This window comes from Clytia hemisphaerica, unplaced genomic scaffold (assembly GCF_902728285.1).
Source record: "Clytia hemisphaerica strain Z4C2 unplaced genomic scaffold, Clytia hemisphaerica genome assembly, whole genome shotgun sequence".
NCBI classification, from domain to species: domain Eukaryota; kingdom Metazoa; phylum Cnidaria; class Hydrozoa; order Leptothecata; family Clytiidae; genus Clytia; species Clytia hemisphaerica.
The window spans coordinates 924,955-939,244 of record NW_027104192.1 but is presented as its reverse complement, the minus strand read 5'-3'; the positions used below and the strand labels follow the sequence as shown (position 1 = coordinate 939,244).

Below are 14,290 nucleotides of genomic sequence, written 5' to 3'. Positions count from 1 at the left end.
TCATTAGCGGGGGAGGACGCTTATTAAATACCCGAGAGAACTTATGCCATATTATCGGAGTCTTAACTTTAACTTCTTAGGTGACGCTCCTGCATGTCAATTAGAGATCGGACACCAGAAAGGAGGAGATTTTTTCTGCTGGGGTTGTGCTATGTATGCGAAGAGATGCGATGATCTTAACTACGTGATGGCAGCGAAAAATTTAAGCATACAAGAACGGATTGATAAACTGACACTGACATGGTAGGGAGAAGACAAAAAGTTCGTGTGTTTGTTCGATTTTTATGGAGAATCTTTTAACGCTTATGTTTTAAAGCGAACATAATTTGATCGAGAGATCGACCTAAGCATAGATGTGCTTATCACAGTGAATTATAAGCCCGAAGGGCTAGAATCGAATCTTCTTGGTAGGATTTGAAGCCAACAACTCCTACCAAAGTAACGCGGTTTTTACACAATGGCAGATTGAAACTAAAATTTACCGCTAAATTTCGAAAAGAATATCACTCGAAAACAAAAGAATAACTTAAATTAAATAAATTTTTGCTTAGCTTTACTTGATCATGTAAATTTGCAGAAAAATATCAAGTAAACCGAAAGAAAAATTGGCCGTGTATCAGCAAGAATTTTTCCATTTTGACACTTTATGGGTCATTATGAAAACAAAAAACATTAAAAGAAAAAGTAATCGTTTAATTAATTCTTTATTGAATTTAAATCGAAAAACATCTTTGAATGAACACTGGCTTTCAAAAGAGACGAAAGGAAATCTATCAACTTTATAAGGCGCATATCGCTCCTTTTATTATCGCGCTAATTCGAAACAAAGTGTATTGCTAGATTCAATCCGTCGTTTAAAATACGGCGCATATTTTAAGGCTTCACACGTATACTTCAATGGCTTATCAGTACAATAGTTACTTAACTTCGTTAAAAGGTCTTTAACAGGGGTGTAGGAAAAAACAAAAAATTAACACTGGAATTTATTTTCATTTTATAGGTACTCTAAAAAGTGTGTCAACGAACAAAAGTCGAGTTTTCTGGCGAGGATCGATCGTGACCAAATCGCTTCTGAGTTGATTCAACGCGATATCAAGTATGTAGATGGGGAACTGAAACCATCTCTCCTATTCAAATTGGTCGAAGAGATGGCAGGAATCCAACGTTTGCCAGCCCTAATGTTCCATGTCCCTCAACGAACACTGAAAGAATGCAATTTAGATCGGTATGAGGTAGTTCCAATCGAGCCATTACATGCCATTAAGGGCCATATCGCCAATCTCTACGAACTGCTACCGGGCACGCTGGGCGGAAATGAAAAGAGTCTCTTGCAGGATGCAATAGACGTGTCGTTCAAAAAAGACGCGAAGACTGGAGCCGACTATCGAAAGAGCCTTGTTGATGTATGTGGCTTGGTTTACCACAAGATCGATCCAGATGTTTACGAGCTACTTTTGCAACTGGTTGAAATCCAGGAAATCATTTATTCAAACGAGGTCAATCGGACCAGCTCGCGAATCTTTCGGTACCACAACACGGCGTTCTTGCACGCACTAGCTGTCAAGAGAATTCTGCCACAACCAAGTAAGATAAAGAAGAAGATGACAACTCGTAAACTTCATGGTCAATACTTTCACTCATTAACTGGGCATGGTCCAATGCTATATCGTATCGTCTCTTTACCATCTGTGAATGCCGAGGACGAAGAACGAGTTTTTCATCCGTTGAAGAAATTAGCCGTAATTGCGTCAAATCATCATCCTGACAATGTTCTTCTGAACTTGTTCATCAGGTATCAAGTCAGAGGTGATTTCCATGCAGAGGTGACCTATGGTGAAAACATCGAACATGAAAAATACGTCAGCACAAACAAAGATATGCTACCGTCTTTCAAAGGTTCCCTGGTTTCATTTGAAGTGATCGAGTCAATGCCATGGACATATCAATTACACCTTGAAGGAATTGCAGACTTTTTACTTAATGAAAACTCATGGTCGGAAACTAAAAAGGGGATCTTATTTCACGATTTAGACGTGAATTTGTTCAAAGAAAAGGAGATTCATCATTTCAGGTATCGAGATAATTGAACTTTTTTTACGGACGTTTTTAGAAAGGCTACTCTCGGCTACCTAATGAAAGTCCCCCCCCCCAAAAAAAAAATTCCAATCGGGACATTTTCATTCCAACCTCCCGCTCATTTTTATTTTTGGCATTTCTTCCATTTGGCAAAATACGAGACACGATCTTTTTTTAACAATACTACACAGCTGCTAAATTAAAACGTTTTTTTTTTGCTTAATATAGACAAAAACATGTAGGTCTGTCCTGTTCAAGATTTTAATGAGATGCCTTTCCAAGTATACTTTTTGTATAGATTATATTGCGAAAACAAAAAACAAAAACAAGAAACGGGTCATATTGTTCTTTTTCTCCAGATCTTTCACAGTGAGCGGGAGAAGTTGAAGATGCAGCGACAGGATCGAATCCCCGCGTTCGCCATTATAGATGAAGAAGGGGAAAAGACACTGCTTCACAGTTTAAGACGAAAGAACCCACATAAAGAGGCAAGTTTGATTTGTTTAGGAGGCAACCATTTCAGTAAAAACTAAGTCAAAAATAAAAGCTTGATTGATTCAAAACAACTTTAAAAGTCCATTCGATTTAAATGTGCACTTTATCTTTTTTGCTGGCCATTTTTCAACAAATGCTCCAATCCTAACATATCAACCATTGGAAAGATAAGAGCACTATAATTTTGGCGGAAATAATTCAAATAATTTTAGAAAATGAAGATAAAAATGAAATTCAATGACAAAATTGTCATTTCAGATTCCTCTAACATCTACACCAAACAAATCAAGCAAAAAAATAACAAGAAAGGGTAAATAAAAAATAAATTTCTGATTATTACATTATACAAGCAAGCACGTTTTTGATATTATTAGAACGGACTAAAAAGATATTTCATTTGATAGTTAGCCTAAAAAATAGCACGGTTTTCCTCATTATTTTTTGTCAGGTCATGATAATCAAATCGGAATAAGCATGGAACAATCCCACATAAATGGAAGTGAAATTCAAGACAGTATGGACATTGACTCAGAATTGAAAGAGGGTATGGAGATTACAAACAAAAAGTTTCAGTATATTTTCACTTGCTATCCAATATCAATGTAGAAAGTGGTACAAGCTTTGAATTTTAAAGAATTTCGCTCTACTGAATTTTTTTTGTAGTTGGCTATAATTATTATCTATAAAAATTATTTTAAGGGTCAACATTAGATTCATTCAGACAAGGAATGGCTGGCATGGGGATCAAGAACACCTCAATTATAACATGCGAAGGTAAATATTTACCTTTTCCCCTTATATTTGCTGTGTACCAACTGTATCCTTGTCTGTCCAGATAATTACACCTAAAAATAATAGCAATAATGTGATACTTATTTTTTCTTAGATGAACAAATCGGTGCTGCTGAACAAATCAAATGTACTGAGTTGGATGTAGTTTGCAAATGTTGCCTGAAAGCAGTTTGTACCGAACAAGGTAGCTAAAAAGAGCTAAGAGTTTTTCAATTGTAAAGCCTAAAATTCAAGAGTCTGTTTTGGTCCCAAAACGAATTCTGCTTTAGATTTAATGTGAATTTCACAAAGAAAAAAATTCCCAATTTTACCTGTTTTAGCTGGGTCTTCAAAGTCACACAATGCTGAAACTGTAGATCGCCCCACCCATACAAACACGCCTGCAGGAAAAGATGAAGAAGGTAGGTTAATTTTTTGAGACACTAGTTGTTTCACTATCATCTAAATTAAAAAATTCCAATAAAAATTTAATACAACATACTGATAATGATAATTATTTTTTAGATGAACCTGAAGTTTACTTGGTGAGAAGAGAAACAAAAACAGGACAAGCGTTAAGATTGGAATTTCCTAAATTGGAGAAAGAAATTAGAAGTTACGAAGAACTAAGGAAGAAATTTGAAAAAGACAATGACATTTACAAAAAAGATCTTCAGAACGTAGCAGCACAGTGGGAGGTACGAATTGTTGTTAGCTTGGCGAGGCAAAGAAAAGCTTAAGAAAATTTGAAGAGAGGACCATCGAGACATACACACCAAATTTGAACAACGAGTATGTGAAATTAAAAAATAATGTTAAGGCTCTAATGGCACTAAAGAGACATTTTTCTAAATAAATCAATTTTTAAATATATCAATTATTTTTGTATTTATATGTTCCAAATTAGTTACTTATATAATTATTATTTATATTTATTTATTTAAATATTTACTTTTAATCTATAAATTTCACTTTTAGTTTACTAGATTGATATTTTCACTATGAGGGACTTTAAATACAAAATTCAGCAAAATTCTTCAAACACTTTTCAAGTTCAAGGTCACCTTGGTGGCTAGAACAAGCAGGGCCATTTCAATGGCTAGCTCAGTTTTTTTCTTCATGTACTTCAAGTATAACTTTCCTTGATTATCCCTTTGTTTTTTACATAAATCATGATGTACATATTAGAATTTCAATATTTACTTTTAGTTTTATAATTTCATACTTTGTTCTGTGTCACTTATTTTTACTTTCAAAATAGTTTAATTTTGGTTGCATTTTCACTTTAAAGTGAGACTTTGAGATGCAAAATTCGACAAAAATTCTTTCAGCTATTTTTCAAGTTCAAGGTCACCTTGGTGGCTAGAACAAGCATGGCCATTTCAATGGCTAGCTCGTTTTTTTTCTTCATGTACTTCAAATATAACTTTCCTTGCTTATTCATTTGTTTCTTACATAAATCACGATGTACATATTGGAATTTCAATATTTACTTTTAGTTTTATAATTTCATACTTTGTTCTGTGTCACTTTTTTTTACTTTCCAAATAGTTTAATATTGGTTGCATTTTAACTTTGAAGTGAGACTTTGAGATACAAAATTCGACAAAAATTCTTTCAGCTATTTTTCAAGTTCAAGGTCACCTTGGTGGCTAGAACAAGCATGGTCATATCAATGGCTAGCTTAGCATCTCAGATACTACTTCTGGTTATCTTTTATGTAATTCAAGCATGTAATGATTTCCCTCATTCAATTTCTAACTTTAAGAAATAGCTGGACAAATTGTATATAATATTTATCTATCAAATTCAAGGCCACCATGGTGGCTAGAATAGGCAAGGTCATTCTGATGGCTAGCTTGACTTTTATATTCAATTTTTATTTCATTTTCATACTCTCCATATTTATTTATTGGCTTTACGTTGAGATCTGCTGTGTTCTCTGTAAGATTTATCAAAAACAAAAAAAAATTTCAGTGATCGCTTAGATCACAAAAAAAAATTTCTCAATGTTTTCCTGCAATATTCCCCATAGTATAATACAGTGTGCAACCACCTTAGTTACTTTGGACAGAATGTTCAAAAGTAGACGCAAAGCAAATAATAGTATGAATTTTTGGTCTCTGACATAGAAAGTGTCTACTTCGCATCTATTGTTTCATTTTCAAAACAAATTTAAAACGCATGCGTATATTTTTATTTTATATTGTTATTATTCACAAAACACAAAAAGGAATGAAAACGTAGGGCTGGTACAATCACTTTCGATCGGGGTTGTGGATGGTGAAATTTGAGGTTCTTTTTTAATATTGTGAAGTAGGCACTTTTTCCCCCTCCTTCTTAAAATTGAGACAGAAATCTCAGTAATCTGTGTGCATCTTATCAAAACCTGTTACCTTAATCAATTTTGTCTGTTAATTAATTCTTAAATTTTCTAAAAATGTGTACTGACCATCCACAATTGGTTAGTCTGAAGGTCATAAACTCTATTTCTAAGTCAAAAAAACAGCCAAAGACCAAAGCGCTTTTCAATAATTTTGTAGCAGAATTAAACAGATTTCCTACAATTAACCAGACAATGTCATTCAAACGAAACAAACGCAGAATTAATTGAACGCAATTGAATATTGCAATTCAATTGTCGAATGAAATCGAATATTGCCCAGAATTTGCTGTTCGATTGCTTTGATTACGTTCAATTCTATGCAATTACGTTCAATTGATTCAATAGACGATATCGGCTTTCCGAATTCTCCCCGAATGATTACCCATGATGCATCGCGCAAAAAAATTCACGGACAATATTGACTTACTGAATTTTTTTGCGCAATGCATCATGGCTAATCATTCGGGGAGAATTTCGTTAAGCCGATATCGTCTATTGCATTACATTTTATTTTTATCGGCGATCCAAAAAATATCTGCAATCTGATTGGTTAAAAAGAGTACAATATATCTTGTATTTTACATGTAAAAATATAAATTGACGAAAAGATGTTGTTGCATTGTAGCGGTAGAAGCAAAAGTGTCACGGTACATAAGCGCTCAGCCGTCCACGCTAAAAAGCTGTAACAGAGTTAACCAATTTAATTTAATAGCAATCAAACTCATCAAACATAATCGTGATCGAACTAAATTGCATTTTAATCAAATTAAATTATCAATCAGTCGAATCAGTTGAACCGATCAAACATAGTGAACTATCAATTGAACAAATCTAACCTTACCCGAACGCAATCGAACACAATAGGGACCATTCAAAAAGTACGTACGCTCAAAAATGGCAAATATTTGATTCCCCTCCCCATTGTACGCTTTATGTGTACCGCCCCTTCAGCGTATGTACGCTTTTTAGTACACTCCCCTAACTATAGTCGAAACTTGAAACTCTTGTAACAGTAGAATATTTAGGTATCCAATCGTATTTATAACAAAGTCTCAAGAAATTAAAAGAATCTAAAAGGTGATGATGTGAAAATGTTGCATTTTTCTCTCAAAAAAGACAGTTTAGGAAAAATTATGAGCGTACCGTAGAGTCGTTTAATATCGACATGCGTCTTGTTATTTCGACATAGCTGTAGACTGGTCTTTGAAATAAAAAATCAAACATAAACAAATACATACCAAAGTTATCAATCAGTCACTGAATCGTTTTTTTCGAAAAGAAAACTTAAACGATGTAGTCACTAAAAACTAATTAGGATGCTTTCATTCAACGGAACGATTTTGCACGCAAGGAATTTTTTAGTTGACTTTTTTACCGTGAACTGAAAATAATAAAAGAACCCGGTTTCCTTTTGAATTTAATGTGACCACCATACTGGCCATCACGGCGTGCGGCCTCTTAGCGCCTAAAGCGTGTGTTTTTGATAAATAAGGAAGGGGAAACCAGGCTAAGCCTGCGAATTATTTTTATCACGTGACTTGAAGCGTAATAAAGTTGTAAAATTTTAATGATGGACACGAGAAAGTTGCGAGGAAGTTTGCATGCGTTTCGTGTGCTGTGTAAAAAACTGCTTATAATTTGGCTGTTTTTTAATTGAAAGGATTGCAATGTTTATTGAACTTCTAGTTTGATGGATGAACTTGTTTGATAAGAATGATACCAAGAATTTCATTCAAGGTTTGTTTTGATTATTTTACAGATCCGGTGTCGACTTTAGAAGACGATTCTACGGTATGTACTTCTCCTCAAGGACCCCCTCCCCCTCGTACGCTTTTGGGAGTACCCCTTCCCCCTCTCGAGCGTACGTACTTTTTGTTTTGAATCGTCCCATATTTATACATATTACCCATATCCAGGAATCGACCGTTCGATTGACAATTTTTTTTTTTTGTTCAATTATTGACACCGTCTGGAATATAATTATCCCCCACAGTGTACATACATATGGCGTACAACAATGTTGCCTGTCTGCAAAAATTTGAGACTACCAAAGAGAATCCTCAGACATGAACACTGGGTTGTTTGTTTTGGTTTTCATGGATTGAATGAAATTTAACTTATTGATTGTATCAAGTGAGTCTTGACTTGTTTAAAAGAAGATATTTTGATATGATTGTGGTGGTTTGTCTAATCAGATTATCAGGCACACACCCTACAATAGCAAGACACCACTCTAAATGTCTGATCCGATGCTAAAAGATTAAAGGAGATTACAGAAATTTCCCTTCTCTTAGTACTTATTTATAGGGAAAGTTTTAACATTTAACAGAAAGGGTAAGTAAATATAGAGTCACTAACCTTTAATCTGTGCATCCAAGAAGTTTTCCATATTCCTTTTCCACTTGCATTTGTCCAGATTTCCAAGATTAGAAAGGATTTCCCCAACACCAGTTTACTTTCTGATGGCGGCCATTTTCTCTTCTCTTCAGACCCGTCAAGGAAAAGAAATTCTACAGACCAAATCAATATTTACACATTTCGCCCGGGTAGTCTGGGTCGACCTAATGGTTTTTGGCTATTGAATTAATTAACGGGTACGCTTCACGGCGGGCGGGCGCGAATGCAAAAATGCGGAGTTACTAATGATATCTCGGCGCCTTATTTCCGTAGAGTACCTAGGAAAAAGGTTTGGGGCACTTTTCGAGATAACCATCATGAAATGCGGGTGTCAAAATAAGGTGATATTTGGGGGTGAAAAATCACCCACCCCTACAGTTAGACACAAAAGATTACGAGCTTCATATAAAACTTTAGCAAGAAAAATTGTAGGGACGAAATGCCTACTCTCATTATTACCGTTTGAAAGAGCATAAAATTTGGAGGAAATTTTTGGGAAAATTTTAACCGACCGATATTATTATGACTTTTTTTTGGAAAAACCTTTGAAACTAATTTTTATATGTAAAACTATTTTATACAGAAAGGGTTTTATAAAACTAAACACATAGCATCTATGAATAAAATAACTTTCTGCCAAAATACCCTACATTCACAACGTCCCTTGACTCCCATTATCAAAAAGATCAAAGGTTTTTACGAAATTTGGACTGTCTTTGTGAAACAGTCTGACTGATACGACACATAATCCAATTGAGTCGTCGAGATTAGAAGTAATACGTCCTGTTTTCGTTGGCGGGACATAGTAGTCATGTAGACTTGTTGGGTGCAGCTCTTCACAAGATGTGCACTTCTTCTTTCGCTTGCATGTCTTTGCTGTGTGTTTACTGCTTGTTGGCTTCAAGCAGCAATAACAGAGTCGCTTGTTGAATACGTAGTCATTATGATCCTTTGGAGGTAGCTTGATGAAATTGGCACAATCCACAAGTGTTTCAAATAGCGAAATCGGGTAATGCGAAGGTCCACAAAATCGCGGAGTACAGAAGAAAAAAACACGAAAATTCAAGATGGCGGCCAAACGATCTATGGCCAAAGTAAAAAGTACCCGGTTTTTAAAAGGCTATTATAGCCAAATGAGAAAAGATAAAGGGGTAGAATAAAAAGGTGGTGAACCATGAACCATTCAACTGTCCAATTAAAGTAAAATATCCACATATGCCAGTCTTAAGGTTTGGAAACAAGACAATCTCCCAACCACCACACACCTTGTAAATAACGAACATCAAGTTGCTCTGCGGCTGCCCAGACTAAAAGTTGAGCTAAGAAATTTCTATCCTAGCTCAGAAACAAGTTGCTCTAGGAAAACCCAAGTGAGATATGCTTATTATTCCATTCATTTAATAGTAATAGCCCAAAATGTTACTATTTGTGTCACACGGGGGTCTTGTTTTGAAAACAAATTAGAGATTTATGTTTATCATGACTCAAACTCAAGAGTGACATTAAAATTTAGAATAAGTGTACCCATGAAAGTGTTCTCAGTTGAATTATACACGTTTTAAGCTCTTCTAGTTTCCCGCAAGGTCATATTTATACTTAAATCAAACCCCCGGGAATTGCAACAAAAATTCAACATGGTAAACTCCGAGGTAAAGTGTGAGAGGGGTTTCCCATCAAGAACAAATCCGATTGGCGCAGAGTTCGGAACAAAAATTTCAAGCGTTTTAATTGGCTTTTGAAAATGAAAATCGCTATTGATTGGCTCCTGACTAAAAATGGTGCTCCTCTGACAGCCCAATATGTTGAGCAACGCGGTCAATATTCGACCTTGAATTTTCAAAACTCAAAATGTCAAAGGAGAGGGAAGTATAATATTTTCGTTTTTTGTATGTTTTTCGCATTGTAAAGCTAGCCTTCAGCTTCACCAACATGTCGCTGGGAGCAATAGGTTTCCATGAAGGTTGGCTTGAAGATGGTTTCACTGATTTTCCATTAGTAGGTTTATCTGAAATCTCTGTAAATGTAATTTATGAGTTGTATAAGAAATTGGGAGGGAAAAGACAACAGGCAAAGTCTTTCGAAAAACTCTTTGTTATACTTAGAAGTATTACTCGGGGAATCTTTATTCTTGGCCCAAATGAAGAACAAAAAATACGACGTAAAGTTAATTCTATTCAAAGCTCTAAAACGGGTCCCAAAATCAGAAAAACCCTGTTAGATACAATGTTTACTACCGAAGATGAATCAATACATATGAGAGACCTTTATCGTGAAGTTTGTGCTAGAAATTATCAACTTTCTACTAAAATTGAAGGTTTCAAAACAGAAAAGATACAATCTGATGTTTTAGTGGGAGGGTTTAAAAAAGAAAACATGAATTTAAAAAGAAAGATTGAAAAACTTGAGAGGCGATTCAAGGCTCTCAAAGAAAAAAAGAACGTGTTAAATAAAAGATATGCTGGCACTGTTAATCAACTAAAAAAACTGAGGAACAAGTATAAGTCGAAGGGCTCAAATGATATGCAAACAATGACCAAAATTTCAGACATCTCTAATGATTTGATTACTGTTAAACCAGCTACTGAAGTAAAAAAAACAGTCAAGTCTGGTACACTTTTTTCAAAGAGGTTCCCCAAAAGACGGGTAATCAATTTTGCCACGTTACCAATCTTCAACCGCAAAGACAGGGTTGTTAAAACGAGACAACGTAAAAATCGTGCTCTTGTTAGTTGGGATGTAATCAAACAACTTGTCGGTTCTGACCAAGAGAGTGAAGTTGAGAAATTTCTTGAAGTATAATAATGTTTCGAAAAAACAACTTCATAAAGGCTGCTAAAATAGCTGGATTGAACATTCAAAACAAAATGTCAGTATCAGAGGCTACTGAAATGGTGTCTTTGCTACGCTTCTCCAATAGGAAAATGAGAGAGATCCGTATTATTCTTAAAAATACCAATATTGGGAATTTCATACCTAGTGAAAAAAGAATACGTGCAGAGCAAAACAAGAGATTAGCCCACTTAGGAGAGGATCAAGTTGAATTTGGCACCACTAGTTTTAAATTTGGGAAATGCGATGAAAATATTTTCAAGAATAAACCATATGTCAAAGTTAAAAAGCTAATCCCATTTATTGAATCAGAATATCTTCTTATAAAACACTTTCGTGTAGATAAAGAATTCAATGATAAAATTTGGATTAATTTTTCAGGGGATAAAGGTGGTGGTTCTATTTCATTTTGATATTATCAATGATCAGGCATCGGGCTCTCGCGATACAGTACATACATACTGTCTCTTTGAAGCACCAGACAATCCAGAAAATATTTCAAAAATGTTCACTTACAGAGAAGAGATACGTAAACTGCAAAATTCTGAGTTTACTTTGTATGGTAAAAGAGTGGAAGTTTTTCTTGGTGGTGATTATGATTTTCTTAACAAATCACTTGGCCATCAAGGCCAGAGCTCCACTTTCCCATCTCTAACTGACTTGGTAACACTAGACCACTTGCGAAGCCATGGGGGTACCCCACACAGTAATGATAGTTGCAATATCGAGAAGAGAGATGAAAATGACTACGTGCTTAACTTTTCTGAAAACTTACAAGATGACCGAAATTCTGAAAACAGACGTAAAAACGGTCATGATCATAATTCTGTTGTTGGGTCAATGATATTTCCACTAGAAGATTTAAGAAATTTAGTACCTGCAATATTGCACATTCATTTAGGTATTGTTCTCGAGCTATATGAATCACTAGAGCAAAAGTGTGTCGACATAGACAATAAAGAACGAGCACATATAAAGTGCAAAAAAAAAGAAAAAGCTAAAATTAAACTTGAGATAAAAAAATTGACTAAAAATTTAATAACAATTCAAAGAACATGATAAAAGTATCCTCTTGTGTAATTGATTTAAAAAATTTATCTGACAGATTTGAATTGGTAAAATGTGATACAACAAAGGAAAAATTGGATGAGCATGTCATTAAGTCTACCAAAAATAATAAAATTAAACCAGCTGATGACTGTCATTCTCCAAAATGTATTACTTCTCAATATGATATCAATCGTAATATGATTCAGTGTGATACTTGCAATCAGTGGGCACACATCATTTGTGAGTGCCTTTGTGAAAAGGAACTCGATGATAAAAAAGGTTATCAATGCCTCAACTGTGAAAAAATAGATTCATTTGACAAGCTAAACACTTTCATTGAAAATAAAAGAGTATTTTTTCACAACCGCTCATTCTTCAAAAGAACAAGAGGTTTTAAGTGAATTGAATTCCAAAAAGTATCAAGAAACAAAACTCATGGGACCTTTGGAGAAAAAACTTTTGAGTGCCTTGGACGAATTGCATGTTAGAGAAGCCTATCATGGTAATGTCTTTGTAGGCAATCATTGTAAAATAATTCTCGCAGATTATGAGGTGTTGTGTAATGTACTTGATGGTTATCCAGTAGAAAAGGTCAAATTCAAAGAAATATTCAAGCTCTTTTCGGAACCAAGGAATCTTTTGTTCGCAAAACGATTTTTATCAGACAAAGAGATTGAAAATATTATTTTTATGTGTGAAGAATTTTGTAAAAAATATCCAGTTTTATTTCCAGATAAAAATATAAAGCCAAAAATGCATTTTTACTCATTTGATGTGCCCAATTTTATTAAAACACATAAAACTTTAGGTCTTCTCTCTGAAGAAGAAGGAGACTCCCTCCATGCTGCTTTCAACATGGAGAATCGGCAACTTTACAGTGTTAGAAATGGAGTGTTAGAAAATGTTTTTAGGGCTCAAAAGACATACACTGAGAAGCAAATGTGATAAAGATTTACTTAGCCCACCTAAGCACTTGTGTAAATGTTCAGACCACGGGCGTTCAGCTCAAAAAAGAACATTTTTGGTAAATGGTAGTTGTGAAAACTGCAGCATGGATTGAATGCAAAACACCTGAATATTTAAAGGCACAATTATTCTCTGAATCAGTCAAATTTGATATTATCTCATGGACCGCCAAAATTATTGGTTGTGGCGGACTTGTCAGGTGCGAGGAGGGGCACCTTTCATCATTTCCCTAAAACTAAATTACTAGTTAATATAAGTAGAATAATACAAAGTCAGTTGAATTCGAGATTATCTTTAGAATTCCTGATTATTCATAGCTCTGGTAATACAGATCAAGCAGTTGCAATTCGAGTTGATACTTTAGAATTCCTGCAAGTTATCTCTCTTCTCAATATTTATAGCTTTATCAGACTTATCAGGTTCAAGAAGATGTTTTAAGTTTTACCTTAGTGATTAATTTTTCCAGTTGTATTTGAGATTATCTTTAAAATTTTTGATTTTCATAGCTCGAGATTATCTTTAAAATTTCTGATTTTCATAGCTCTGGTAATACAGATCAAGCAGTTGCAATTCGAGTTGATACTGTATAATTCCTGCCAGTTATATCTCTTCTAAATATTTTTTGGTTTGTCAGACTTGTCAGGTTCAAGAAGATGTTTTGAGTTTTACCTTAGTGATTAATTTTTGCAAGCATTTTTTTCTTCAAAATAATTTAATTTTTGTGGGACCTATTTTCACGAGCACTGGAAATGAAAATTTCATTCAGCTTCCTAGGGGTTTTGGCAAAATTCATGATTTTGATGTTTTTCTTTTTATAAGCAAAACCTTTATAGGCATACTGAGACCTGCATTTGGTGAAAAAATGAGCATAATTTGAGCTTCATTTCAAAATATAGTTAAGCATAAGTGAACCTGTTTTACAAAAGAATATATAAAAAAATAAGATGAATAAATACAAAAAATATATGTAAATTTTTTCGCAAGGATTAGATTTTGCAAATCTTCAGGTTTTCTAAACTTACACTATGAGGCTGCCCATATAGTACGTACGCAAAGATTTTCCAAAACTTTGATACTCCCTCCCCCTTGTACGCAGAGAACAATAGAAGTGATGTCATTTAAACAATAGATGTACGCTTTTGCTAACCCCCACTCCCCCCTTCACTGCGTACGTACTATTATGGATGGCCCCTATCATTAAATTTCGAATTTTCTAAAAAAACTCGTGAAACTCAGGAAATATAATACTCACATAAATTACTCCACTTAGATTATTTTCGAGAGAGTGAAAAAACAGGAAATGTAGATAAGAATATTTGG

General features: G+C 34.5%; 1 long non-coding RNA gene across 1 annotated transcript; it reads right to left on the bottom strand.

Annotated features, from left to right (window-relative positions):
• Positions 1-982: 982 nt before the first annotated feature.
• Positions 983-8,238, bottom strand: LOC136815085 (uncharacterized). The gene is made up of 4 exons (XR_010847673.1): positions 8,087-8,238; positions 3,675-3,743; positions 3,358-3,416; positions 983-1,828 (listed from the first exon to the last, which is right to left on the bottom strand). It is a non-coding gene; the product is annotated as an uncharacterized lncRNA (long non-coding RNA).
• Positions 8,239-14,290: the final 6,052 nt, after the last annotated feature.